The sequence below is a fragment of the Elaeis guineensis genome, chromosome 12 (genome assembly GCF_000442705.2).
Source record: "Elaeis guineensis isolate ETL-2024a chromosome 12, EG11, whole genome shotgun sequence".
NCBI lineage: Eukaryota > Viridiplantae > Streptophyta > Magnoliopsida > Arecales > Arecaceae > Elaeis > Elaeis guineensis.
Genome location: NC_026004.2, coordinates 15,072,294 through 15,099,017, shown reverse-complemented (window position 1 = coordinate 15,099,017; position 26,724 = coordinate 15,072,294). Strand labels below are relative to the sequence as shown.

The window sequence follows — 26,724 nt, the reverse complement described above, 5'->3', positions numbered from 1 at the left end:
AGGTTTCTCACGCCCCAAACTTTCTCTCCAAAAATTTCTTACGCACGGTCCACCTTTCTCTCCTTTTTAAAACAACGTCGAACGTGTCTTATCCGCATGAGAGGATAAAGATAAGTGGTTGCACATTTGAATTTAAATCGAGTTTGAATTCAAATGCAAACCAACTCATCCCTATCCACTTATGACGTGAGAAGAGAAGGGTGTGGACTCTTTGTGCGTGAAAAGGTTTCACGAGAAACCTTTTCTTGTGAAAGTTATGTGGCGCACAAGATGGATAAGCATGAAGGCACAAGAGATAAGTTATCCATTCAAATTCAAACACGCTTTGAATTTGAATGGTTAACTAATCAGCTTTATCCATCCATATGGTGCACAAATGTGGGCATGGGGAGGGCTTTGCATGAGAAAAAATTCACGAGAAATTCCTTCTCGTGAATTCAAATGGGCACAGTGGATGTGAGGTAGCGCAGGGAGTTTGGATCAAGGTGGTTTCATGATTTAAACCAACCTAATTAAACCAAATAAGTTAGGCCCAATTAGACTAATTTAAACCCAACTTAATTAGGCTTAATTAGGCTTAATAAAATTTTAATCAAATCAGAAATTGATTAAGCCCAACCTCTGATCAAATCAGAGACCAAACCATCTCGACGATTAGGTCAACTCTTAACCTAATTGGGTCAAACCCAACTGAATCCAATTCAATTGGACTTGATCCAAAAATAATTATTCAATCAAATTAAGTTAATTAGTGATCAAATCATTAATTAAAATCTCTCATAAATATTGAGTCTAAATCCGATGGGCAATCGGATATCAAAGTCCATCAATATGAAATCTTGATCGTAGAGTCCCAAATCAGTGGGACTCTTGACCCCGGTACCCAAAATGTGTGAGACTTGTGATCAGAGAATCCTGATTCTCGATCACAGAGTCTCAGACACGTAGGACTCATAGTCCACGAATATTAGGACTCTTCATCAGCCATCAGATCAGATAGGAACCTCTAATGTATGTGACCCCGCAGGTTCGAACCTAAACCGGTAGCATAGGAACCAATTCCTGTACTAATCGAAGTGACCATCTAGCAATGGTACCCGATGTTTAGAGAGGTCGAATAGTTACAATCGCAACACTCAGAACCTACGTGAATATGGTTACTGTATAATTCATCCCTTTTGACCCCTGTGTTTAAGATGACTCGGGGTTAAACTGTCAACCCTGATTAGATCATCCGAGTCGTGCTCAACTCAAACAGTCCTGTGACTCCTCACTAGGCCTACCCTGGCCAAGGTTTTGCTAAATTGAAACACGACTGTACACAGCTCTTGACTGGAGTGGTCAATCCCATCTTGACACACGCACCGACAAGTCAAGTACTTGACTACACCCAGCATCCTTCCGTCACTGAATTAGAAATTCAGGTAGTCCAGTGCCTAAGTGCAGTGAGTTGCTTGCAAGTCACCGTGGTGGTCTCAGGTCAGAAGGATAGTTATACCCATATCCCATCGGAGCAAATCTTGATAGCAGAAAAGGCTCCGGAGTCAGTCACGTTCAGTGCAGATGTACCCTTATATCTCACCTGTATGCCATACCAGTGTCTCCACACTCCTTGATTAAGAGGACAACCAACCTATATGGCACACAACGACCTATGCTCAATAAACATTGTTGTCCTTGATAACAACGTATCATTTGATCGTGAACAGGTTTAAGGACTAAACGATAAATCCTCCTTTGTCGAGTCTAAATAGTCTTAAAGACTTCACCACAACACAGGAGTTCATTAGAAGATGATAATTTGTGATGAAAAATACTAAAATAATTTTTATTTATTTATGATTTATGTACTAATATAACAAAGAGCACAACCGTCAACAGACTGACGATTGGCTTTAGGACACTATTTCCAACAGTTAGTAGTCGATATTTTGTTTCATTATTATAAAAATTTCGACAGCATCTTTTCATGGTTCTTCAAGTATACAACGTAAATATGATGCCTACGCATCCTATCCACCATATACCCAGAGAACAGTGGATAGATAACTGCTGAGTACCATATAATGAAATAAAATATCAACTATTAATAATAATAAAATTATTATTTTTTCAAAAAATCCAAATAGGAGACATCTAAGAGTCGATCTTGATCGAGATTGATTCTTGAATAGAAATCTACGGCTCAATGCAATTTAACTTCCATCTTTGAACATACATTCAAAGATGGATTTCTAATTTATCAAAAAAAATAACTCTGTATTAAAATATTTTCATCAAAAATTTTAGTAGTATTTTTTTTAAAATAAAAATATTTTTTATATTTAATTTTAATAAGCAAAAGCATATAAAATAGCACACAAAATAATTAAATTATAATAAGCAAAAGTAATGTGCATTGTGCTAGTAGAATAATAAAAAATTTATAAATTTCAGTGGTAACACTAAAAACTTTATGAAATAGATATAAAATAAACTATAAGTAGTTGAGTATGTAAAATAATATTAATGTAAAATAATAACGCGAAATCCAATCCCGAGGGCCCGATGATTTTTTATTTTTTTCTAGAATATTTTTTACCTAAAAATAATAAATAATTTTTTATTTTTTCTTAAAATATTTTTATCTAAAAATATTTTTTTAAAAATATTTTTTTCTAAACTAGCTCCAAACTCGACTGCCCACGACCATCGCTCTCGTGATGCCGACGCCGTCACCCACCCCACACTACCCGGACTCGGCCCCCATGACCCCCGCTCCCGCAGCGCCGCCGCCATCACCCACCCCCTGTGATGCCGCCACCTTCTCCAATCTCCCGCGACCTGGATCCCAACTCGGATCCTGATCAAATCCTGATCTGGATCCCAATCCGAATCGAGATCTTAATCCGGATCCCGACCTCGATCCAATTCAGATCATGATCTAAATTTTATTTTTATTAATCAAATAATAAAATATTTGATTAATATTTTATTTTTTTACTTTTTTTTCCTCATCATTTCTCTTTTCCCTTCCTCCCTGGCCGACCTTCCTTCCTCCCCGACTGACCCCCTCTCCAGCCCCATGTTGCCCACAGCCCCCTCCCCACCCCCTTGTCGCCCCCGGCCGTCCTCCGACCCCATCCCCACCCCCATGAGTCGCCCCCGACCGTCCACCCCCACCCCTACAACCCCCTCTGCCGGCTGACCCCCTCCCCAGCCCCGTGTCGCCCCCAATCGCCCATAGCCCCCTCCCTGCCCCCGTGTCACCCCCGGCTGGCCCTCGACCCCATCCTTGTCCCTGTGGTGCCCCCGATCGCCTACCTCCTCCCTGCAACCCCCTCCATCGACCGACCCCCTCTCCGGCCCCGTGTCGCCCCCAGCCACCCACGGCCCCCTCCCCACTCTCGTGTCGCCCCCGACCGCCCATCCCCACCCCAAAAACTCCCTCCACCCCCCCCGAACCCTTGACCCTCGTGTCACCCTTGGCCACCCACCCCCACCCCCACAACTCCCTCTGCCCCCCAGTGGCTCAATCAACCAAAAAAAAAGGTGGGAAGAACCCTTACCTCCAGCGAACGGCAACGATAGCGTCGGAGAAGCCCATGACAACGGCACGGGCAGCAATGATAGCGGCGACGGTGGAGATGCGCTCACCGACGAAAAGAGAGGGGGGAGAGCTTGGAGAGGGAGAGGGGAGAGGGAGAGCTCGATCGGAGAGGAGAGGGGAGAGGAGAGGGGAGAGGGAGGGAGGAGGAAGAGGGTTTCATGCGAAGGAATGTCGAGTTGTCGTCTAATTAATGTAAAATTATTAACGATGAAAATTTTCATCGCTAATATCATTATTAACGATGAAAAATTATTTTTGTCACCAATAAGTTCCATCAAAAAAAATTTCACTAAAAAAATTTTGTTCAAAAATAAATTATTGATGATGAAAAAAATTTTTTATTATTAATAAGTCTATTAGCAACAGAAATCTATTTTTCAAGTCTAATAAATACCGTCCAAAATTTTTTTTTCTCTAACAATTTTTCTTTCAAAAAAATTAAAAAAATTATTTTTAAAATAATTTTTTCGATGAAAACATCTTTTCATCGCTAATATTTTTTTCCCATTAATAAATTTTTCATTCATAAAAATTGATTAAAATAATATTTTTTAAAACATAGTTACCAATGAAAAATAAATTTACATTGTAAATATATTTTCATAAAAAATTTATAAAAAAATTTAAAGACTATTTATGATGAAAATTTATTTATATCATTAATAATCAAATATCTTTTCAATAATAATTTTATAAAAAATTAATTTTGGATTTTTCTCATCAAAAAAAAATTTCATCCAAACAATTTAACAAAAAAATGACATTAAAAAATATTCATGATGAAAAATAAAATTAAATTTTTTAATCTAAAAAATTTTTGGTCTAAAAAATTTCATCAAAAAAATTAATTTTTATTAATAAAAAAAATTATATAAATAGTTAACTTTTGATTTTTTTCTTCAAAAAAAATTTTTTTTTCAAAAAAAAATTATATACATAAAATATAATTATGATGAAAAGTTTAATTTACATCATTAATAATTATTATAAGAATAATTCTTCAGCTTCTGTAATGGAATGGATACTATGGAAGATCGATAATTTTGAGGTCTTCGATCTTCAAAGAGTTCGTCTTCTTCTTGAAGTCCTTATTTTAGAAGTCGGAGTATGAGAATATCGTGATGATTCTGAGATCATAAGAGAAATCCATCAAGATTGAGATTTGGAAGATAGGATAGGGACAGAAAGTTAAAGGTCAAGAAGCTCGTATATTACATGCATGCGAGGATTAAGCTTGAAAAATTTTAAAAAAATTATATGAGCATCAAAGATCTAATAATTAACCAAAATCAAAGCAGATCTGTGGATAGTGTAAGTTATATTATAAAGCACAAGCTTATATTTATACTTTGTATTGCTAGGAAAATGAGTGCTCGTATTATTTGTGTTTTCATGATTGAAACTTTTGCAAAGATATATTTGAACATCGATCGATGTAGAAAGTATGGTACCTTTCGAGATCATAAAAATCATTCTAGAATGCACTGTACTTAACTAATATGGTTTTTGTATGAAAGGATGCTCTTTTCATGCAACTTAAGATAGATACTTCATCAGAAAGATTCATTGATATTACTAGTAACAATGACAGCGATGAATAGATGAATTTTATGTCGCAAAAAAACTATAGCTCATTTTATTCAAAAAAATCTATTCATTTTAATCTGCAAATATCACCCACTTTCATATGATTTTTCTATACAAAAAGTTCAAATCTGGATCATAACTTACATTTGCTTCTTTATCATGTAAAAAGATAAAAGATATATATAGCTGCTACAAAAAAATAGATACAGTTACCTTACACAAAATCAAGAATTTAAATTTTATGATTCTTTTAAATTTTTAATTTTTTTACATATTAGCAATGAAAATATTTTCATCATAAATAAAAATATTTATGATGAAAATAAAATTTTCATCAAAAATATTTGATTATTTATGATAAAAAATTTTCATCATAAATAATAAGTAATTTTTAATTTTTTTAAAATTATTAATTTTTTTTAAATATTGATGATAAAAATATTTTCATCGTAAATAATCGAGTATTTATGATGAATATTTCTTTTACCATAAAAATTGTTTATTTATGATGAAAATTTTTTATCACAAATAATGAGTAATTTTTGATTTTTTTTAAATTTTTAATTTTTTTAACTATTGGTGATGAAAATATTTTTATTATAAATAATCAAGAATTTATAATGAATATTTTTTTATCATAAAAAGTTTTTATTTATGATGAAAAATTTTCATCACAAATAATGAGTAATTTTTTATTTTTTAAATTTTTAATTTTTTTAACTATTTACGATGAAGAATTTTCATCATAAATAATCAAGTATTTATGATGAATATTTTTTTATTATAAAAAGTTTTTAGTTATGATAAAAAATTTTTATCATAAATAATAAGTAATTTTTTAATTTTTTATTTTTTTAACTATTTGTGATGAAACTATTTTTATCGTAAATAATCAAATATTTATGATAAAAAAAATTATTATAAATATTTAATTATTTATAAAAAAATATTTTCATCATAAATAATCTATAATTTTTAAATTTTTTATTTTTTTTAAATATTGATAATAATAATATTTACGTTGAAAATAATCTTATTTTTGATGATAAAATATTTTTTATCATAAATATTTAAATTATTTATGATAAAAATATTTTTATCATAAATATTTAAAATTTTAAAATTAAAATAAATGATGTATTATATATGATAAAAATATTCATCATAAATAATATATATTTATGAAGAAATAAATTTTTCATCACTGATGAGCAACTATTCATGACAAAAAATTATTTTCATCGTAAATATTTTATTATTTATGATTAATTATTTTTATCATAAACAAAATTAGTGATGATGAAAATATTTGCATCGCAAATAATTTCGTCGCAAAAATACTCTTTTCTTGTAGTATCTGGGATTACTGTCATAGCCGCGCAAGTATCCAGCCTCTGCTGGTATCTATACAGAGATGTCCCGATTAGAACTTTAAAACCTCCAGGGTGCTAGCTCCCTTGCAGGCTTTGTTCTTTGGTTTGAATCAGGCTACTTTACTTAATATTACTTGAAGCAACCTTGTATAGAATTCTAGGGATGATCCTAACCATCAAGAAAAATGAAGAAATCTTTTCTTAATTTTTTTTCTCTCTTTTTAGGCTCTCTCTTAGATTTGATCTGGAGTGGAATAGGCATGGAAAGGAGAAGGGATGAGAAGTGGTTGGTGTGAAGGATAGGGGGTGTGTGGTAGTTAGCGCACAAAACAATCTGTTGATTTTTTTCATGCCAAAACTCATCCCCTTTTATAATTTTATCATATAAAATTATCTTATTTCCCACACCAACAACTAATAAGAATCAGTTTGAATTAGTTAGACTTTATTTCTATCCAAATAGGTATCCTAATTAATCAAGAAACATCAAGAAACCATCTCTCAATACCCCTTCATGCATGCACGCACAAAAGTAGCGAGAAAAATTACCACCCACTCCTCTTTCTGGTCAGCCAAATGAAGAGAGAAGCCCAAGAAACCTAAGCTCTAAGGGTTAGGGTTAATTTGGTTCAAGTTGAGTCCCAATTGGATTCTAATTGAGTCCGAATCGAATCAAATTTGAAAGACTATCAAACCTGATCTAATCAAGATTGAAATCTAAATCTAATTTAGATAATTGAATCTAATTAGCATTAAATTAAATTAAGCTCAATTAAATTAAGTTTAATTTAAATTAATTAGGACTTGATTTATAATTTAATCAGTCTTAATTAAATCACAACATTTATAATTAAATCCCTATGCTAATAATTAGTAGTTATTGAATTTGTAAAACTTATAAATTAGTAATTTTCAACTTCAAACTATCAATCAAATTGATAATTCAAATTTGATCTAAACCGTTGATCAGGTCAAATTCTTTTTGTGTATGACCTCTCAGATTCTATTCTATCTGATAGTGAGACATACCATGATCTCCATCATAATATCATCGAAACTCCTTTCGATGGATCAGAATAATTCTTGCTCACCCCAACAAAGATCGTTGATTTAAAAATAATTATAGTAAGTTTTCACAATCTATCAGTGATGTTTAGCAGCATGTAGTGGCAATCTAGTAAAGCAAAAAAATATGAACCCCTAGTTGTAGTTACTGTATTATTCAGTCCCTCTGTCGTGAGTCCCGACTGATGGAGGTCATGAAGAACTCATCAAATTTCATCATCAGTTATATGTCAGATTGGCTCGATTCGAGTTCACTTGTGAATCCCATAAAAACTCTTTTCCAATATTCACACTTGCTTCGATCGAAAACTTACTGAACTCAATCTTGCTAATCACACAGGACTACTTTTCTATCAAGATCAATAGATTCCATCTAGGTGTATCCTACTCTAATAGTGAACCTGAATCTACTATAGCCAACATATACAGTAAGCTAAAAGAACGTGTAATCAAACTCAATAGCCTCGCTACGAATAGTCAATGACACTGCAGGTCAAAAAACTACTCACACCACTGCAGCATCGAGAAAATCACTGACGAGTGAGTAGACATCCAAGTAATTTTTCATATTGATCATGCTGAGTGTAAGTTATTCTCTAACAACCACCTACACTCTCACTCTAGTATCATCACATCATAGACTCGAGATTCGTATGTCTATAAGGGAGGTGATCAGTACATCGATCTTAAATGGATTGGTTACTATCTTCCGTGACAATCCTATGATTGGGAGCATTTAGAAACTAACCACTAATAATGTATGTCTCAAATTTTTAATATTTTGAGAATATATAATATTATTTTTATTAATTTTTAAGATAAATCATAGACACATAAATATGATTGAAAATAAAAATATCTTTTATTAATAATAAAATTTTATAAATACAAGAATAGATTCTGAAAATACATAATGTGTCTGCCAATAATTGATTTGTAGGGCATATATCTAACAAATACATCTAAGCATATTCCATAACAATTTTTTGAAAGCTACAAAATATTATGGCAGCCTCCATGAATAATTATGTGCTATGTCATCATAGGAAATAGAAGATTCCCTGAGAGACTTAAATGCCAATGGAAGCATAGATGTTAATACTCTTGCCACCTTGCAATTAAGACCCATTGTTCCAAGCCTCAATGAGTTGTAGTAGGAAAATGGAAAGCAAAAACATCCAAAGGTGGGGGCTTTTGAGAGGGGGAAGTAGAGAAAGTGTACCTTTCCATCGAAGAGGAAGACATTGGCAAGGTAAATAGAGGCGATCCCTCTCTAGATCACCATCGTCGATGATAGCAGCACCCATTTCCTATAAATCACTTCGTTCTCTCCTCTCTCCCCTATTGTTTTCTGTCTCCAAACCTAAACCAAGTAACCTTCTCCCTTGGTTTCCGACTTTTTTTATCTAAATAATGCTATTTTAAGAAATAATTACCAAAATAATGGGCAATTTTATTGAAATAATGTTTAAATAAACTAAATTATGAAATTAATGTTCTTTCTAAACTATTTACAAAAGTACTATCTGAAACAAAGTCAACTAAGAGGGTCATCCTATCGTAAGAGATTAGGTAGCTAAAGTTAATGTTCATGGTATAAATTCTTTCTAAACAATTTATACCTTCACCCAACTTTACATCATGAACACAATCTCCACCCACCACTATCCGTGGATTAACTCACCAGCTAATAGGAAAACAGCTTCTTGGCCTAGCTATCCATGTCGCTCTTTGGGATGGCAACAAAATTCAAATCCATGGATACTCGATCCAGCTCGACCTGATTGGGTCGGATAGTCAACACATTGACTGGATTTGGATAAAATCTGAATGCTTAATTTTGGATTCGGACTGGGACTGGATAGTTATGCATCCAATTCGATGCCCGATCCGAACCCAATCCGAACTATTTTAGTATTTTAATTTACATATTATATTAAATATATTTAATCAATTATTATCTACTAGTTACTAAATCTTAATTTATTCATAAAAAATATTTTAGCTAAATAAAAACTAAAAAATATTCATGCAATCACAAGATACACCAATATGATTACTATTTTTGGTATATTTTAAATTTGAACTTGAATTTCAAACATTGGCTATTGCTAGTAAGTTTAATTATTATTTATATCTTTTTTTAAAATTATATTTATATTTTTATTTACTTTAGAGATGTTGAAACTAAGTGTTGTTGTTGATTGTCTTAGTCTATTAAATTTATATTATATTTAAATTTTATTTAAATTAAATGTGGAACTAAGTATTGTTGAACTAAACATGATTGAATTTTATTTGTTTAAGATAATTTAAATTTTATTTTTATTGAACATGAAACTAAGTATTGTTTAATTTTATTTGTTTAAGGTAGGTATGATTAGTGGAATTGTAGTATAGCTTTAAAGTTGATGGAAAGGAAAAAAAAAATGTTCTGACTCAAGTGGATTTGGACTGGATAAATCTGAATTATCCGACATCTGATTGAGACTGGTTTGGACCAAAAAAAAATCTAATTTCGATAGTGTTTAGGCTGGATTTGAATAGATTATTAGGTATTTGGATTTGGATTTGGTTAGTTTGAATCCCGTCCGATGCCATCCCTGGTCGCTCCCCGAGTTCTTATCTCAGCCGTTGGCTCCGGCACTGGGAAAATACAATTGGAGAAGATCTCAGCCATCCGTCGATTAGTATGGTCCATCTCCGCCGGTGGATCGTCCAGGAGAGGCCTATAAAAATGGCTCCACTAGCGAACGGCTACTAATTTGGTTCTCTCGTCAACGGGATTGGGGCTTTTGGGTTCCAAGCTTTTTCGAGAGGGACAGGGCGAGAGAGGTAAGAGCTCTAAGCGCTCGTCTTCTACAATTTTTTTTTTTTAAGGTTCGAATATATTTTTTGGTTCAACTAATTTGTTGTTTAGTTAATGTAAACCTTGAGGTAGGATTCTAGACTTAGACATTTTTTTTAGAATTTGGATTTTATGGTGGAGATTTGAGTCGCTAGGGCTTGATTCAGGTTTGATGCTGCGAGAGAATTTGGGGATGTCGTTTTATTCGTGAGAAGATCGTTCTTTTCTTCTTCGTTTTTCATGGTTTAAGGTTTCCTTTCATTGATTTGGGGTGACTGTTGATGTGGTGTGGAAAATTGGGAGCTTTTTGTGGTAACTTGCGATGGATTTGTTTGCAATCGTCGTTTTTTGCCCCTTGCTTTTCTAATGATTCTGGAATTGCTTTTCTTTTTATCTATTGTTGTTTGTGAAGGTTACTCTGCGTTTTTTGAATTAGACAGTTTTGGAATAAATTCTTTGTTAGAATTGCTATGTTGTGAATTGGGGCTTGCTTGCATGTATTATAAAATTTTGACACTCTTGTGATTCTGTGTGTTTTTTGGAGCCAAGGTTTTATATTTTTGACTGTGTTTAGAAAATTAGAAACTAGATAGCAAATTACCATACTTGATTAAGGGGTTTCTTTTTGTTGAACTCTTGAAGCCGCTGAGCCACCTAATCTCTTTACCTAACTTTAGCGACTAATTATTATTCTATATTATTCTGTAAATGGATAATATAGAAAGAACATTAATTGTTGCGAGGAGGCTAAGTTACGACTTAAAATCGTAGGGTGACTTTGATACCCCCTCCTTGTGCCACTCCAAGCATACATGGATTCACATACTGAGTGCCATCTCTATGTTTCCAAAATCTTCATGCTGGTTAAGGTCAATAGTGCCATGAAAGCTCCATACTATCTTGCATATAAGGTCAATAGTGCCATGAAAGCTCCATACTATCTTGGCCCTCCTTTCACAAGTATATAATAAATCGATGATCAAGAGGATGTTAACATTTCAAACATTTCCCATACACGCACACAAGTTTCTAATGAGATAGTGGACTCCCCAATCAACAAGATGTTAACAATTTATGTAATTGTTAGTGCTTAATATAATAAATCAGGTGCAGTTGTTGTAGAACTACACAGTGCATAGACATGTGTTTAGTCAGCTATGCCATATCTATTTATATGAATGTACATGACTGAATAGCCGAGGACAATTAGGGGGTGTTTGGTTCGTAATCGAAATCGGAATGGCTTGGAATCGGAATCGGAATGATCAAATCCTCCAAAGCGTTTGGTTCGTAACCGGAATCGGAATCAAAATCTGAATTGGAATGAAAATTTGAATCCATGGAGGAGAGTAGGGTTTGAGTTCTATATAGATTGAGTCATTCTCATTCCATCTTGAAATCGGAATCGGAATGGGACTCTTCTCAACCAAACAGTTGGAATGGGAGTCATCCATTCTGATTCCGATTCCAGACCCCCACTCTCCCCAACCAAACACCCCCTTAGTGTTTCTATAGGGATTGAATACCTAAATTATTTCATCTAGAGTCATATTTCATTATGTACTTAGAAAACTTGCAAAGTTTCTTACGAAAGTTTCTTCTAGAGAGAGGAGAGAACAAGATGATTTACAGGAAGTGGTCGCTGCTCTCGTCGACGGTGGTGATCTGGGGAGGGATCGCCTCTTTTTGCCTTGCTGACGTCTTTCTCTTCGGTGGAAAGGTACACCTCTACTTTCCCCTCTCAAAAGCCCCCATCTTTGGATGTTTTTGCTTTTCATTTTCCTGTTGGATTCTGATCGGTTTGTATATTTTCTTCTATTTCAAAGATTTATTTTGTGTGATGGAGAGATATAGCTTGTCTGACCGGTAACTTTAGTTGCAATAGATATTTCTACCTGCGGTTTTTTGTTATTTGGAGATAGATATCTCTTGCACGATTTTTATGGTTTTGGATGAATTTACAAATCGAAAATATAAAAGAGAAAAAAAAAGGAACAATGGGTGAAGTCTTAGAGTTCTTTATTGCTATCTAATAAAATGGGAAATGAAACCATCTTGATATAGTCCAGTTGTTCTCCCCTTTCTCTTTATTGCTTTGCTTCATTGAAATCTTATTCAAGATCTTTAGAATTTTCTCGTCTGCAGTTTTTTCATTTTTCTGTGGAAAGCTCGTCCGCATTTTTACATTGATATGGGTTTTGATGCACTTCATGTTATCAAATAGCAATCTAGTGGTGCGAGTTAGCAAGTGGTGGTTTTTTTTGTTTAGGCTTTAATAAATTTTGTATTAGATCTAGTGGGTTAAGGATCGTTGTGGTGCCATTTTTTCTCTTAAAAAATGGTGGGTACACCACTACTGCAGGGTTCAAACTCTCGAGCTCTTCAAGATGGAGAGGGATGCCAAGAAGTTGAACTAAGAGATTGATAGACAGCTGCTGAAATATTAGGATTTGTGAAAAGAAAGTCTAAGGATCTTGGAAAGCAAAATTATTGAGGAAGTGCATATCAATCAAGAATTATTGCACTCATGAAGGAATCCTTTTAGCCCGGGTTTTGAATTGACGTGATAAGGTTTGTGTTTGCTGTTTTTGGGGAGAAGATACAGGAACAGGTCTGTAGTCCTTGGGGTGCATGCCATCGACAAAGGAATTAATGAAAGTTCACTAAAGGAAACTTCCAACGAGCTTGGTTTGCATGCACACAAGACATAGAAGAAGTTCATATAAGTTTTTCAAAATACATAGTTTTGAATAACTTTTGAGATTTTATTCTATTGGTTGGTATAGAGTATGCTATTTAGGAATTAGCTACTATAGCAATGTTGTTGAGGAGATTTATGAGAATGGCTTTGATAAAGTTAGAATTCTAATACCAAGGACAAAGAATGAAGCAGCAGAGGTTTGCTGAGTGCACAATATATTCAAGATGGGTCACTTTTTTTATCATAAAAATTAGTTGTTGAAGGTGAATGGCGATGTTCATGTTGTAGAAAAAGATGAGTATTGTTATTCACCAATCTGTGATAATGCTGATTGTTATGATCTTAGTTGTTAGAATCAGTAGCAGGTATGGTTGTGGATTTGGGAAAATGAACAATTTAAAAACTCTTAAAGGAAGTGCTTATGAAGCAGGTAGGTGTTTGAGTATTAGAGGAGTTTCTGAAGTAAGTTTGCCATTTTAGGTTGAAGATTTTCGCTATTAACATCACGATTATTTTGAGGTAGATGAGTTTTAAGTAAATTGAGTTTTTGCTGTTTGTAAGTGTTGACTCACCTAATAAGTCTTAATCAACAGCTTAAGAAAGAGTTTCCTAATAGAACCGTCACAAAAGAGTTGGGCACATAGTTAGTGCTTAGTAAGTGTAATGACTAATGGTCACCTGAGAGGGATGGGTTGCCCAATGGTCAATATAATGTATACTGTTGTTCAATTTCCTCTCAACCCCTCAAATGGTCAGTTGAAGTAGCAGCTCCCAAGGTTAACAAGTAAGGCTGGTTTCTACTCCAAAACAGCAAGCTAGGATGCGTATAAATACAAGGCCATCGTAATCTTGATTTTTTCCCATTTTGTTAGCTTATTGTTGCAGCATGTTCTAGCAGATGTAACTATTTTTTTCAGCATGAAATATCTTGGATGAATGGGTCCCCAAATAGTCCTAAACTATTTTAGTCCCAATTATAATTAACTCAGTTCTAGTAATCAAGGTCATCTCTTCCCATTTTGTTTTCAAGCCCTAATTGTGTGCTATCAAATGGTGTTAGAGCAGTCTTTTCTATGGATCTTCAATTGAGTTAGAGTGGCTGCTCACTTCAATAACATTCTGCCATTCATTATTGAGGTTTTCAACTCGCATTACAAAAAGTTACATGTGGAAATATTTGTGATGGATTTCTTTTGGCCTATGTATCTCTAAGCAATTAATTCCCTTCCAAATCAAGCCTGACCACTACAATTATGATTGGTTCAACAGCCACTTGAGAGGGATGTGGGAACCCAGTGGTTAGTGTAATGAATGCTTTCAGTTTTCATCTGAACATTGGAAGGTCAAGCGACTAAGCAGCTGCAGGGATCGAATTGGTTAACAAATTGGGTCTGTTTCTACTAGAGAAATAGCAGACTAGGTTCTTATAAATGTAATAACAAGCATGACTTGGACGGTAGTAATCTCAAGTGTTTTCAATTGTACTGGCATATTATTGCTGCTAGTTCTAGTCAGATTAAGTATTTTCCTTAGGATGAGTGAGTCTCCAAATAGTCCTCCTAAGCTCTTCTGATCCCACTAGTAATCAACTGACTTATTTCTTTTTCAAGCTTAAGTGGTGTACTACTGCAGCTTCTTGACTAAAATAAAATAGGTCAAACGCTTCAATATAAGTTGACATGAGGGAAGATAAGTTTTGCCAAAATCTAGAACTTAAAGATAAGTTTACATGGGGGAAGCTGATGCTAAGTCTGAGCTCCTAGAGGAAGTATTCATTGTGAACAACCACAAAAAGGATGAACAGAGGATTTCTTGTATCAGAATCAGTTATTGAACTATGCCTATTATAGCTTGTATAAGAACAAGGTGTGATTGGCCTTTTGAATTGAAAAATTGTTGATGAACTGGTTAATTTAAAATTTGACACTGATCCTGTATCAGGTTATTGTCTTCCCCTTGATAATTTGATAAATGAAGACATCTTTCACAGGTGGTCGATAGTGTGTAAGAACAGAATCTCTAGTTCTTCCTATTAAGACACTAATCAACATCGGTATTAGGGCCAGCTGTAGGTCCATTTTATATTCATAGTGGATTAACAAGCCTGAGATTTTTGCCTTTTCTGAGGTTCAGTGAAAAAGATAGAGTGTCGAGGTCAGTAATATTTGAATGCTGGAATTTCTATACAACCAAGTCATAGAATCAGATTTTAGTGTTCAAAATGTTAGACCATTATGATCACTTTCCCACATGATCTGTTTAGTAGGTGTTCAAAAGGGTGAGGTGGATGGCCTAGACTTATATGATAAATTGAACGTTGGATTTACACTGTCATGTTGCCTCCTTTCCTGGTATCCTGGTATTGGATATCCAATTTCATTTAGATGATGGAAGGTAGGTCTGATTTGTTTCTGCAAATTTTAATGCTATTGCATCCATTTGTTGGAGTTGATCATTCGAACCAAAAGGTGTTCCCATGGATAAGAAATCTTTAAATTGCTGGAAATCAAGGAACTTATTAACATTTTTGTCTTGGAACTTGACATTATTCTTTTTAAGTACCCTGTTATTTTCATTGGTTAGGTCTCATGGATGATACTTGGTTCAGCTACGAGGTTTCAAAACTATGATTAAATGCAAGGTGCAATCTTTGATATAAGTATAACAATAGGGCTAGTAAGTGCCATGCAAGACGGTGTGGAGGTGGTTTACCTTCAGAAATTAAATTCATCAGATTAGTAGTTGCAAGATTAAAAAAACAAAATAATATCAAAATGGGTGTCCTTACTTAGAAGTTGAACTGAGGGTACACTTTCGTAAAGCTACTGCAACAAATGCTGCATTGTGAGGGGGAAAAAAGTCCATGTTTACCATCTCCAGTTGAGAGGGGGGAATGGTGGAAGAACTTTCTATCAGCTGTTGCACGATGATCACAATAGCTGTTCTTCAGTACAAAAAAGAATGCAAACTCTGACAGAGAGGTAGATTATGACATTGTATTTATTATTGGTGGTCACTTATTCTAGCAGAGTAATCAAGGACCACCAAGAACCATAAGAAACTTGGTTTGATGTGTACCAGTGCTCACATAGCTAATCTGACCATAGATGTGGGAATTGGAAAAAAAAGCCATACATGCAGAGAAATCAAATCACTAGATGCTGAGAAAAGACTCATCAGTATAAGTTGGCATAACTGAATGACATTGAGAGGCTTGTGGTCAAGACTCCAATGCCTCCTTGAATTTTCAATACTGTTTTGATGATGTCATGTGAATTTCCAGGGGACTCTGGTTTCAGGCTGCTGGGAGAATGTAACATTATGTTGTATTATTTAGGTAGTATGGAAAGGTAGCCATTATAAACCAAAATCAAAGAACAATAGGGATTGCATCTTTGGGTTGGGGAAAATATTCATTTGTCTTCTAGAAATTCGATAATAACAGATTTAAACAACCATTTTATGACAAAGGAAAGGCATTAAAAGAAGTGTTCCTAGGCTTTTAGGATTTTCTTGATGTTTGTGTGCTGGCAATTTAATGAAGGGACATTGTGAAACTGAATTTAGAGAATAGTTTGTTAGCAGTAAAACCCATGTTGTTGGCATCACACTGCAGCATCTTAAATGTAAGGTATCAATTGTATAGTCTGGATGGGTCTCGTTATGTGCCTGGCCCGGCTTCAACAAAACTAATTAAAGACCTGTCCAAAGTAGGGCTTGCCATCAGAGATGTGATCAAATTGGCTCAGTTAATCTGGGCCTACCCAGACGTGTTCATTATTGGGGAAAATTATATCCAAGATCGGGTCAAGTGAGAAGGTTGTATATTTAAGACTAGGTTTAGGTTTGGAGATGGTGAGAGAGAGGATGACGAGATGACCTACAGGAAGTGGTTGTTGCTATTGTCCATGGTGGTAATCTGGGGAGGGATCGCCTTTGCCTCACCGATGTCTTTCTCTTCGGTAGAAAGGTATATCTTCTCCATTTCACTCTATCAAAAGCTTCAAAATCTCCCCCCTTTCGATGCTTTTGCACTCTTTTTCCTAGTTAGATTTCAATCAGTTTGCATATTCTCTTCTATTTCAAAAATTTATTTTGTGTGATATGGAGATCTGGCTTGTCTGATCGGTAACTTTAGTTGCAATAGATATTTTTACCTATGGTTTTTTATTAGTTGGAGATAGATATCTCTTGCACGATTTTTATGGTTTTGGATGGATTTACAAATTGAAAATGTAAAAGAGAAAAAAAAATGGGTGAAATCTCAGAGTTCTTTATTGCTATATAATAAAACGAAAAATGAAACCATCTTGATATAGTCCAATTGTTACCTTCTTTTCTCCTTACTGCTTTGCTTCATCGAAATCTTGTTCAGGATTTTGAGAATTTTCTCATCGCAGTTTTTTCATTTGTGGAAAGCTCGTTTGCATTTTTACATTGATATAGGTTTTGATGCACATCATATTATTAAATAGCAATCCAGTGGTGGGAGTTAAAGAAGGGATTTTTTGTTTAGGCTTCAATAAATTATTAGATTTAGTGGGTTACAGATTGTCGTGGTAGTTTTTTTTTCTCAAAAAGTGGTGGGTACATCACTACCTCAAGGTTCGAACCCTTGGACTCTCCAAGATGGAGGGATGTTAACCAGCTGAGCTAAGAGATTGATAGATAGCTACTGAAATATTAGGATTTGTGAAAAAAAAGTTTGAGGATCCCAGAAAGCAAAATTATCGAGGAAGTGCATATTGATCGAGAATTATTGCACTCATGAAGGAATGCTTTTAGCTTGAGTTTTGAATTGATGTGATAAGGTTTGTGTCTGTATTTTTTGAGGAAAAAAATACAGGAATAGGTTTGTAGTCTTTGGGATGCATGCCATTGATAGAGGAATGAAAGTTCACCAAAGGGAACTTCCAATGAGCTTAGCTTGCATGCACACAAGACATATAAGTTCATATAAGTTTGGAAAAGCTTCCTTAGGCTATCGATTAAGGCTTATCAGGCGAATCAACAATTACAAATAGCAAAAACTCATTTATCTCAAAACAATCGTGATGTTAATAGCAAGAATTTTCTATTTTAGGTAGCAAACTTACTTGAGAAACTATTCTAATACTCAAAGATCTAGTTGCTTTATAAACACTTCCTTTAAGAGTTTTTAAATTGCTCATTTTGCCAAATCCACAACCATGCCAGCTATTGATTCCGGCAATTAAGATGATAGCATTCAGCATTATTAGAGATAAGTGAATAACAATACTCATCTTTTATTTTTACATGATAAACATCACCAAGCACCTTCAACAATTAATTTTTATGATAAAAGTGTGACCCATCTTGAACGCATTATGTACTCAGCAAAACCTCTGCTGCTTCCTTCATTCCTCGTCCTTGGTATTTGCATTCTAACTTTATCAAGGCCAATATCATAAATCTCCTCAATGTTGTCGCCATAATAGCTAATTCCTAACTAACATACTCTAGACCAACAACATAATAGAATCTCAAAAGCTATTCAAAACCATTGAAAAACTTAGGTGAACTTCTTCTGTATCTTGTGTGTGTGCAAACCTAGCATGCTTGAAGTTCTCTTTGGTGAGCTTTCAATCATTCCTCCATCGATGGCATGCATCCAAAAGACTATAGACCTACTCCTGTGTCTTCTCCCGAAACAGCAGATACAAACCTTATCACGTCAACTCATCCTCCATGAGTGCAAAAATTCTCGATCATTATGCACTTCCTCAATAATTTTATTTTCTAAGATCCTCAACCTCTCTTTTCACAAATCGTAATGTTTCAGTAGCTATCTATCAATCTCTTAGCTCAACTGGTTTGGCATGCCTCTCCATCTTGGAGAGCTCGAGGGTTCGAACCTTGCGGTGGTGGTATATCCACCATTTTCGTAAGGGAGGAAAAAAAAAAGCTACCGCGATGATCCTTAGCCCACTAGATCTAATACAAGAATTATTCAAGCCCAAACAAGAAATTCCTTCTTTAACTCGCACCATTTGATTGCTATTTGATAATATAAAGTGCATCAAAACCCATATCAATGTAAAATTGCAGACAAGCTTTCCACGAGAAAATTCTAAAGATCCTAAATAAGATTTCGATGAAGCAGAGCAGTAAGTAGAACAGGGGCAAAATAAATGGACTATATCAAAACAGTTCCATTTTTCATTTCATTAGATAACAATAAAGAACTCTGAGATTTTACTAATTTTTTTTTATTTTTTTCTTTTATATTTTCGATTTGTAAATCCGTCCAAAACCATAAAAATCATGCAATAGATATCCATCTCCAAATAATATAAAACCGTAGGTAGAAATATCTATTGCAACTAAATTTACCGGTCAGACAAACTAGATCTCTGCATCACACAAAATAGATTTTTGAGTTAGAAGAGAATATACAAACATATCGAAATTCAACAGGAAAAAGGAGAGCAAAAGCATCGAAAGGAGGGGGTTTTTGAAGCTTTTGAGAGAGTGAAATGGAGGTGTACCATTCCGACGAAGAGGAAGATGTCGGCGAGGCAAAGGGAGGCGATCCCTCCCCAGATCACCACTGTCGACGATAGCAGCGATCACTTCCTGTAGATCATCTTGTCGTCCTTTCTCTTTCTTAACCTATCTCCAAACCTAAACCTACCGCTAAAGTTATAACCTTCTCACTTGGCCTAGTGTTGCATATAATTTTTCCCAATAAAAAAATGTGTTTGGTTAGGCCCAGGTTAACTTAGAGCTCATTTGCCCTACTTTTGAGCTGGTCTCTAATTAGTTTTCTTGGAGCCAGGCTTGGCTCATAATTGGGCCCATCCAGACTAGCTACCCATTGACCTTACATGATGCCAACAACATGGGTGTCACTAAATACATAACTGTACATGTAGAAGTTTAGAATCTAATTTTTGTTTTATAATTGATCCATTAATAATAAATTTAGATTCAAGTTAGGTGGTGGTTGGGTTCTGATAACATCAAGTAATAAATAAGTATCAAATGTTATGTCCGAAAGAGTTAATCAAGCTCAACAATCCATTCTTTGGGAGGTTTATAAACATCCAATGGATGTTGCAATAATAAAATCACGAAAAACAATTGATGGTTAACCATATAATGATGATGGACTCAAAATTGAAAAGCTGTACTGAAAGTCAAGTATAATTACCCAAACATATTCTAACATAACATCTATTATATATATATATATAAATGGAGCAACCACGTTAAGGCGTCTCCATTCGACACGTGGCTAAACAGTTGCATGAAACACAAAACCCGAACTCGCCAAACCTCTCTTCTTCCTCCCGTTTTTTCGATCAAACCCCAAACCCGATGGATTCCGTCGGTGGGTTACTGGCCCTTCCCAACCACCAGCGGCCATCACCCGGCCGCTGGCTGACGGTCGCCGGAGAGACCTAATCGGTGGATCGGTGATTCAGCCCTCACCGCCATCTCCAAAACCTTTGAGATCGGACGAAAGCCGGCACTCCACCCACCAAAAACGGGCCGGCGGCCACCAGAAAACCACGACCGACGGACCGCCGCCCCTTCCCCAGGATCCTTCGCAACGGCCATCGGAGGACCGAAAATCAATCTCCAGGACCAACCACAACACAGGGGAAAGGCTTCTTTTCCCTCTTTTTTTTTCTCTCTCGGTTGGTTGTTGGCGGCTGTGCATGGATGGCACCAGCTGGCCAGAGGTCCGGCCATCCTCATCAAAAGATCGATGACGACGAGTGAGGAGCTCGGCCAGCCACCATGTGAGGAGCAGGGCACACGGTCGACCCTGTTCCTCCCTCTTCTTCCCTTTGTTTTTTTTGGTGCTTTAATGGAGGAAATTTCTCTGACGCTGCGACTTCATGGGACTCGCCGTTAGCCTGTCCCTGTAGTAGTCAGAGTTCTATCGGAGTCCAGTCACTGTGATGGGAGAAGGGCCTCGGCCTTCTTTCTTTAAGTCTATTTATTTATTCAAATAATATTTCAATTCTTTTAATAATAAATCTATTATATCTATTATATATATATAAAAATGGAGCAACCGCATTAAGGCGTCTCCATTCGACACGTGGCTAAACAGTTGCATGACGTGGCTAAAAAAAGGCTTGATCTTGCGTCCGCTTTTCTCCCCAAATGATGGAGAGAGGGTCGGCTCCTCAACCTCTCCATTACTACGACTACTCCAACAACACCGTTCATGTTCCCGGATCACGCCCTCACAACTCTCTTGTGCGCTGCCATGACGCCACGCTCACGTGGAAGAAACATGACACTGAACTTGACATGCACGTGCCCATCCCCCCACGGCAGCATCCGGTCAGGCTTCACGTCAGCATTACCGACCAGGGCACCGTGGTAGAGGAGGATGGTGTGGCCCTCGGCGTAGTTGAAGGCGGCGCGGTTAGGGTTGTGGACGAGGACCTCGAACTCGAAGGTGATGTTGAGTTCGATGCGAATGATGGGGAGGGTGACGCGGGGGGGAGCCGCCTTCAACACCGGTGGAAAAAAAAAAGATTTTGTCAAACGCGTCACGAGAGAGAGAGATAGAGAGATCGATTCACAGAAGCTTCCGCGAGTTCATCGCCGTCGGAGGAGGGGGTGCTGGGGTTGGGCAGCAGCTGTCGGTGATTTGAGAGCACGCATAGTGACAGAGAGAGATCGGCTCGCGGAAGCTTCTGTGAGTTCACCACCGTCGGAGGAGGGGGCGTCAGAGTGGGGCAGCGGCCGTCGTTCATCGATCCATCATCCCAGCCACTATCGGAGGAGGAGACAGAGAGATTGGCTTGTGGAAGCTTCTGCGAGTTCACCGCCATCGAAGGAGGGGGCGACGTCGGAGGAAGAGGGGGCATCAGAGTGGGGCAGCGACCGTCGTTCACCGATCTGTCGTCCCGGCCGCCGTCGGAGGAGAAGGAGATAGGGAGAGATCAGCTCGCTGAAGCTTTTGCGAGTTCACCGCCGTCGGAGGAAGAGGAGGCACCAGAGTGGGGCAACGGCCATCATTCATCGATCCATCTTCCTGGCCGTCGTCGGAGAAGGAGATGAAGTAGACGATAAGAGAGGGAATAAAGAGTGCGGTCGATGGCTTCGCCATCCATCCCCCTCGACAATTTCAACAAGGACGTGAGCTCCTCTCCATTAGCAATCGGGAAAGGAAGAGAAGGGAGGAAGGAGATGGGCCTAACGGGTTCGGGTTTTGGGTCCCAACCCGACCTGAAATCCGGCATAGACCCATTTATTTAAATAGGGAATCTTGCATTTAGGCCCTTGATAAAGGTTATATTCAATAAAGTCCTTTTGACAATTGACTGAATCAGACCATGTTGAGTTAATTTAGTTTAGGGGTGTTTTGCAATTAAACCCTGACAAAGTATTTATTATGTAAAAGCCTTTTTCTACTGGATCTCCACATTTTTGGCTTTGAACCCAAGGGCAAAAAAAATATTAATTGGGATTGTTCTCATGGGTCAACTACTACAATCATGCATATAAATACAAATATAATATGACTACTGCCTACCTCCTACTACTAAACCATCTATTCTTAAATGCATACAAAACGGACACAAACTATTGATCTCAGATATGTATAGATCATCATTGTCTTTTAGTCATTCTGGATGAAATTCTGAGCTACTGGGACTAAGAAGTTATTAACAATTCAACTATCAGAAAATCTCTACCTTTTCTCTGGAGTAAGTCTTTAATGATGACTGAAAATTCAATAAAATAAAAAATTATATAATAATAAAATATATATTTTTTATTGATAGACTATGAAGAAAAGAGAGATATGTGGGATGCAAATAGGTGGTCATGTTCTGCTTAATGATGAGGATTCCGGAATAATTGATGTTGAAAATGTTGATTCAAGAAATGATTTCTCTGTTAGTAAAAGACAGAAATGATTATGTTACTTCTTATTATTATGTTATTTAAATATTTTAAGTTTATATTTTAATTTAAAATATTTGATATCATCTATGATGTCTTTTATATTATGTTGAATTTTTAATTTATAAAAATATTATTTGAAAAAATAAATACATGCCGTACATCGCACGGGGTTCTAAGCTAGTTAGTTTTATTTCTTAACCGAAGGATAAATAAATAAATAAGCAAAATTGGTATTTTACATGTCTACATGCATGTATATGTATATGTATGTATTTATATGATTATATATATGTGTATGTATATGTACTTATATGCATACATACATATCTATATGTGTATATACATGCATTTACGTATGCCATAAATCAAGTAATTTACATGGGTTTGGGTCTTGTGTCTACTATTTAGGCAAAATGCTATTGCAAAGATATGCACACAAGACAGAAGAAATTCATCTTCTGCCAGCTGTTGCACGATGATCACAATAGCTGTTCCTGGAGTACAAAAAAGAATGCAGACACTGACAAAGAGGTAGATTATGACATTGTATTTGTTATTGGTGGTCAGTTATCCTAGCAGAGTAATCAAGGACCACCAATGAACCATGTTTGATATGTACCAGTGTTCACACAGCTAATCTGATCATAGATGTGGGAACTGGAAAAAAAAAAAGCTATACATGTGGAGAAGTCCAACGACTAGATGCTGAGAAAAGAACATCAGCATAAGTTGGGGTAACTGCATGACATTGAGAGGCTCATAGTCAAGACTCCAATGCCTCATTGATTTTTCAATATTGTTTTGATGATGTCATGTGAATTTCTAGGGGACTGGTTTCAGACTTCTGGGAGAATGTAACGTTATGTTTTATTATTTAGGTAGTCGGAAAAGGTAGCCATTGGAAACCAAAATCAAAGAACAATAGGGATTGCATCTTTGGTTTGGGGAAAATATTCATTTGCCTTCCAGAAATTCGACAATCACATATTTAAACAACCATTTTATGACAAAGGAAACGCATTAAAAGAAGCGTTCCTAGTCTTCTAGGATTTTATTAATGTTTGTGTGCTGGCAATTTAATGGAGAGACATTATCAAACTGAATATAGAGAATAGTTTGTTAGCAGTATTTCTCTAAGACATGGTTAATCCGGAAAAGATAGATATTTTTAGGCGAACACTATAAGGATTTGCGCTGTATTTTCTTATATCTAGTTGCACGACTCAAGTGTGCGTTCCTGTCAAATATGATGATCCATAAGCTGCATGGTACATTATTGGGAGGAATCTTCTTGAAGATAAAGCTGTGGCTTGTCCTTTTTTTTTTTTTTTTTTTTGGGTAAAAAGCTGTGGCTTGTCCTTAATTCAATCAACAAAACATGATGCACTAGACGGGGGAAGATCAAATTTTGGGATGTTGGAGCTGTTGGGTCTTCCACATAAAGTGAATTAATCAAATGGATATTGTTATAAACTTTTTAATTTTAATAGTCTGTGGGACTGGGACCTGATGGTCAAATACATTTCTTGACAGTGGACTTACATCTCTCTCTTCCTCACGACCCTTCCGAAGAAAGAGGAAGTCTGTTAAATCTGTATTTGAAACCATTATCATATCAGTTGCTCACTATCCTTCTGACTAATTAAAAGTACCTTTGGGAATTGCTAAATTGACAAAAAAACTATGATATTGGTTTGCGGAGTCATGCAGGTTAATATGGCCAGCTTGAAGTGTTTAGCTGTACGAGAGGCAGCTATAGATTGATTCTCTCAGAACTGTGAATTTGATGACCATGAACCATCCTTTACCACTGCATCTTTATATTTGGACGTGGATACTGGTGGCATGTATCCTGTTGGGCATGCTAGGTACGATGTAAATACAATAGGCTATGGTAGTGGCCTACCCAAGTCACTTTCTTGGTGAAAATAGCTAGGTCTCTTCATGGGTTCTCCATATGTTTATTCATATTGGACCTACCCTCTCTAATTTCTAAAATTTATATGCAACAATGATCCATGCAGTTGGTGATACATAATCCTGGTCTGTGGATCCCAAGAAGCCCCCTCCCTAGTGAATGTGCAATGCTAATTTTTATGATGTCTACCACAGCAAAATGAGAACGGTGGATACTAGTGGTCTCATTGAAATCTGCAGGTGCAATTCTGTTTGCTGGCAGTTGTACAGTGGAGTCAGATGGTATTTTGCTGCATGAGAAGGTTAAACAATGGTGATTCGGCCTAATAATGTTATATATGAGGATGACAAACCATATGCACCTTTCTTCTGCTTGTTCCTGGCCGGATGACATGCTCACTGTACTCGGTGAGAACTGGGAGTGTAACCGGTCGGTCCACGTTTGAGAGAATTGGGGTCATGGCCAACTTACTATCAACAGAATTTATACCTTCATGTCAAGTTCACCCATTACTCTTTACGTAAGACTTAACCTGGCAAGATTGGATATTCTGTCTCCTAGGTATCTCTGAGTCTCTTTTCTCTGGTTGGTGGGGGGCCCTCTGTGTGGTTTTTTCTTGTCCTTTTTTTTTCTTATGTGGATATGGATAGTGATGCGGTGAACCTTAAATTTTGTATTCATAACAGATTTAACGGCTTTAAATGGCAAAAGAAAAATTCTTTCATCGTCATGGAATTTGCAGGAGAAATTTCAGGAGTACCTGTGTCGCGAAGGTGAGAAGCTCCGGCAACAGGATAGGGTCATGATGGCTGCAAGGAGCGAAGCGAAGATGGGTTAAGAGAAGAGAAGGCTAGATGATGCGAAAACAGCTGTATTTCCTCTTTAAATCCTTTTGCCAAGTTAGATTCTTGGTCTTGAAGGTGTGGGTTCAATAAGTGTTGACTTTTTTTGTGCAAGTTTGGTAAAAGTTTGATGTTTTGTAATAAAAAAAAAGGGGCAAACATGGAGGCTCTGGATGCTCAAACCTTTGAGTTGTCGAGTCCATGCTAGAAGAAACAAGGAAATAAAGACTTGTGCTCATTATCTGTCTTGTGAAAGAAGTTATTTTTCGTCGTCCAGGGAGACAATTTGTGTTGTTTAAATGTCCTTTTCTTCAACTCCTAAAGTTAAAAGGAAAAAAAAAAAAACTTTCTAAAAAGATGAAGTGTCTTGTTACATCTATCATTTGAGAAGTGCTTCTATGGGCAGCGGTATAAGTCAAAAAAAAAAAAAAAGTTTTTTTAAGAGAAGCTGGAAAGCCTAATTTCGAGCCACTTCTTTTGTAAAATTGCTCTATATTTTTCAAACTTGATTAGCCCGGCAAGATAGTTATAAAAAATGATCATCAAATAGGGGAAATTAATTTTTAATCAAAACTTTAAATAAATCTGTTTTTGAAAGTTATTTTTTAAATTATAAGCAACAAGCAACAATAAATATGTCCTTGTTTTTTTTGTTTTGGTAGAAACGAAATACTTTATGTATAGAGATAAAAGGAGTACAAACAGGAGCCGAGCAAACCGACTAGTTGGAAAGGAAAATAGCAGCCAGTTAACAGGTACCTATGACACAAAAATACAGCATCCGAAGGGTAAAATAAAAAAGAACCGATAATGTACAACCAAAATATGGTATAAGAAGGCCTAGCCGAGGGAGTGGAGCAGCCACAGAAAAAAAAAATGGAAGATGTCACAATTTGGGCCC

At 36.1% G+C, this 26,724-nt stretch overlaps 2 long non-coding RNA genes across 2 annotated transcripts; both read left to right on the top strand.

Annotated features, from left to right (window-relative positions):
* The first annotated feature begins 10,239 nt into the window (after positions 1-10,239).
* Positions 10,240-26,099, top strand: LOC105055035 (uncharacterized). Its single transcript, XR_012135770.1, has 2 exons — positions 10,240-10,449; positions 25,724-26,099. It is a non-coding gene; the product is annotated as an uncharacterized lncRNA (long non-coding RNA).
* Positions 12,189-25,705, top strand: LOC109506485 (uncharacterized). The gene is made up of 2 exons (XR_002165866.3): positions 12,189-24,931; positions 25,088-25,705. It is a non-coding gene; the product is annotated as an uncharacterized lncRNA (long non-coding RNA).
* Positions 26,100-26,724: the final 625 nt, after the last annotated feature.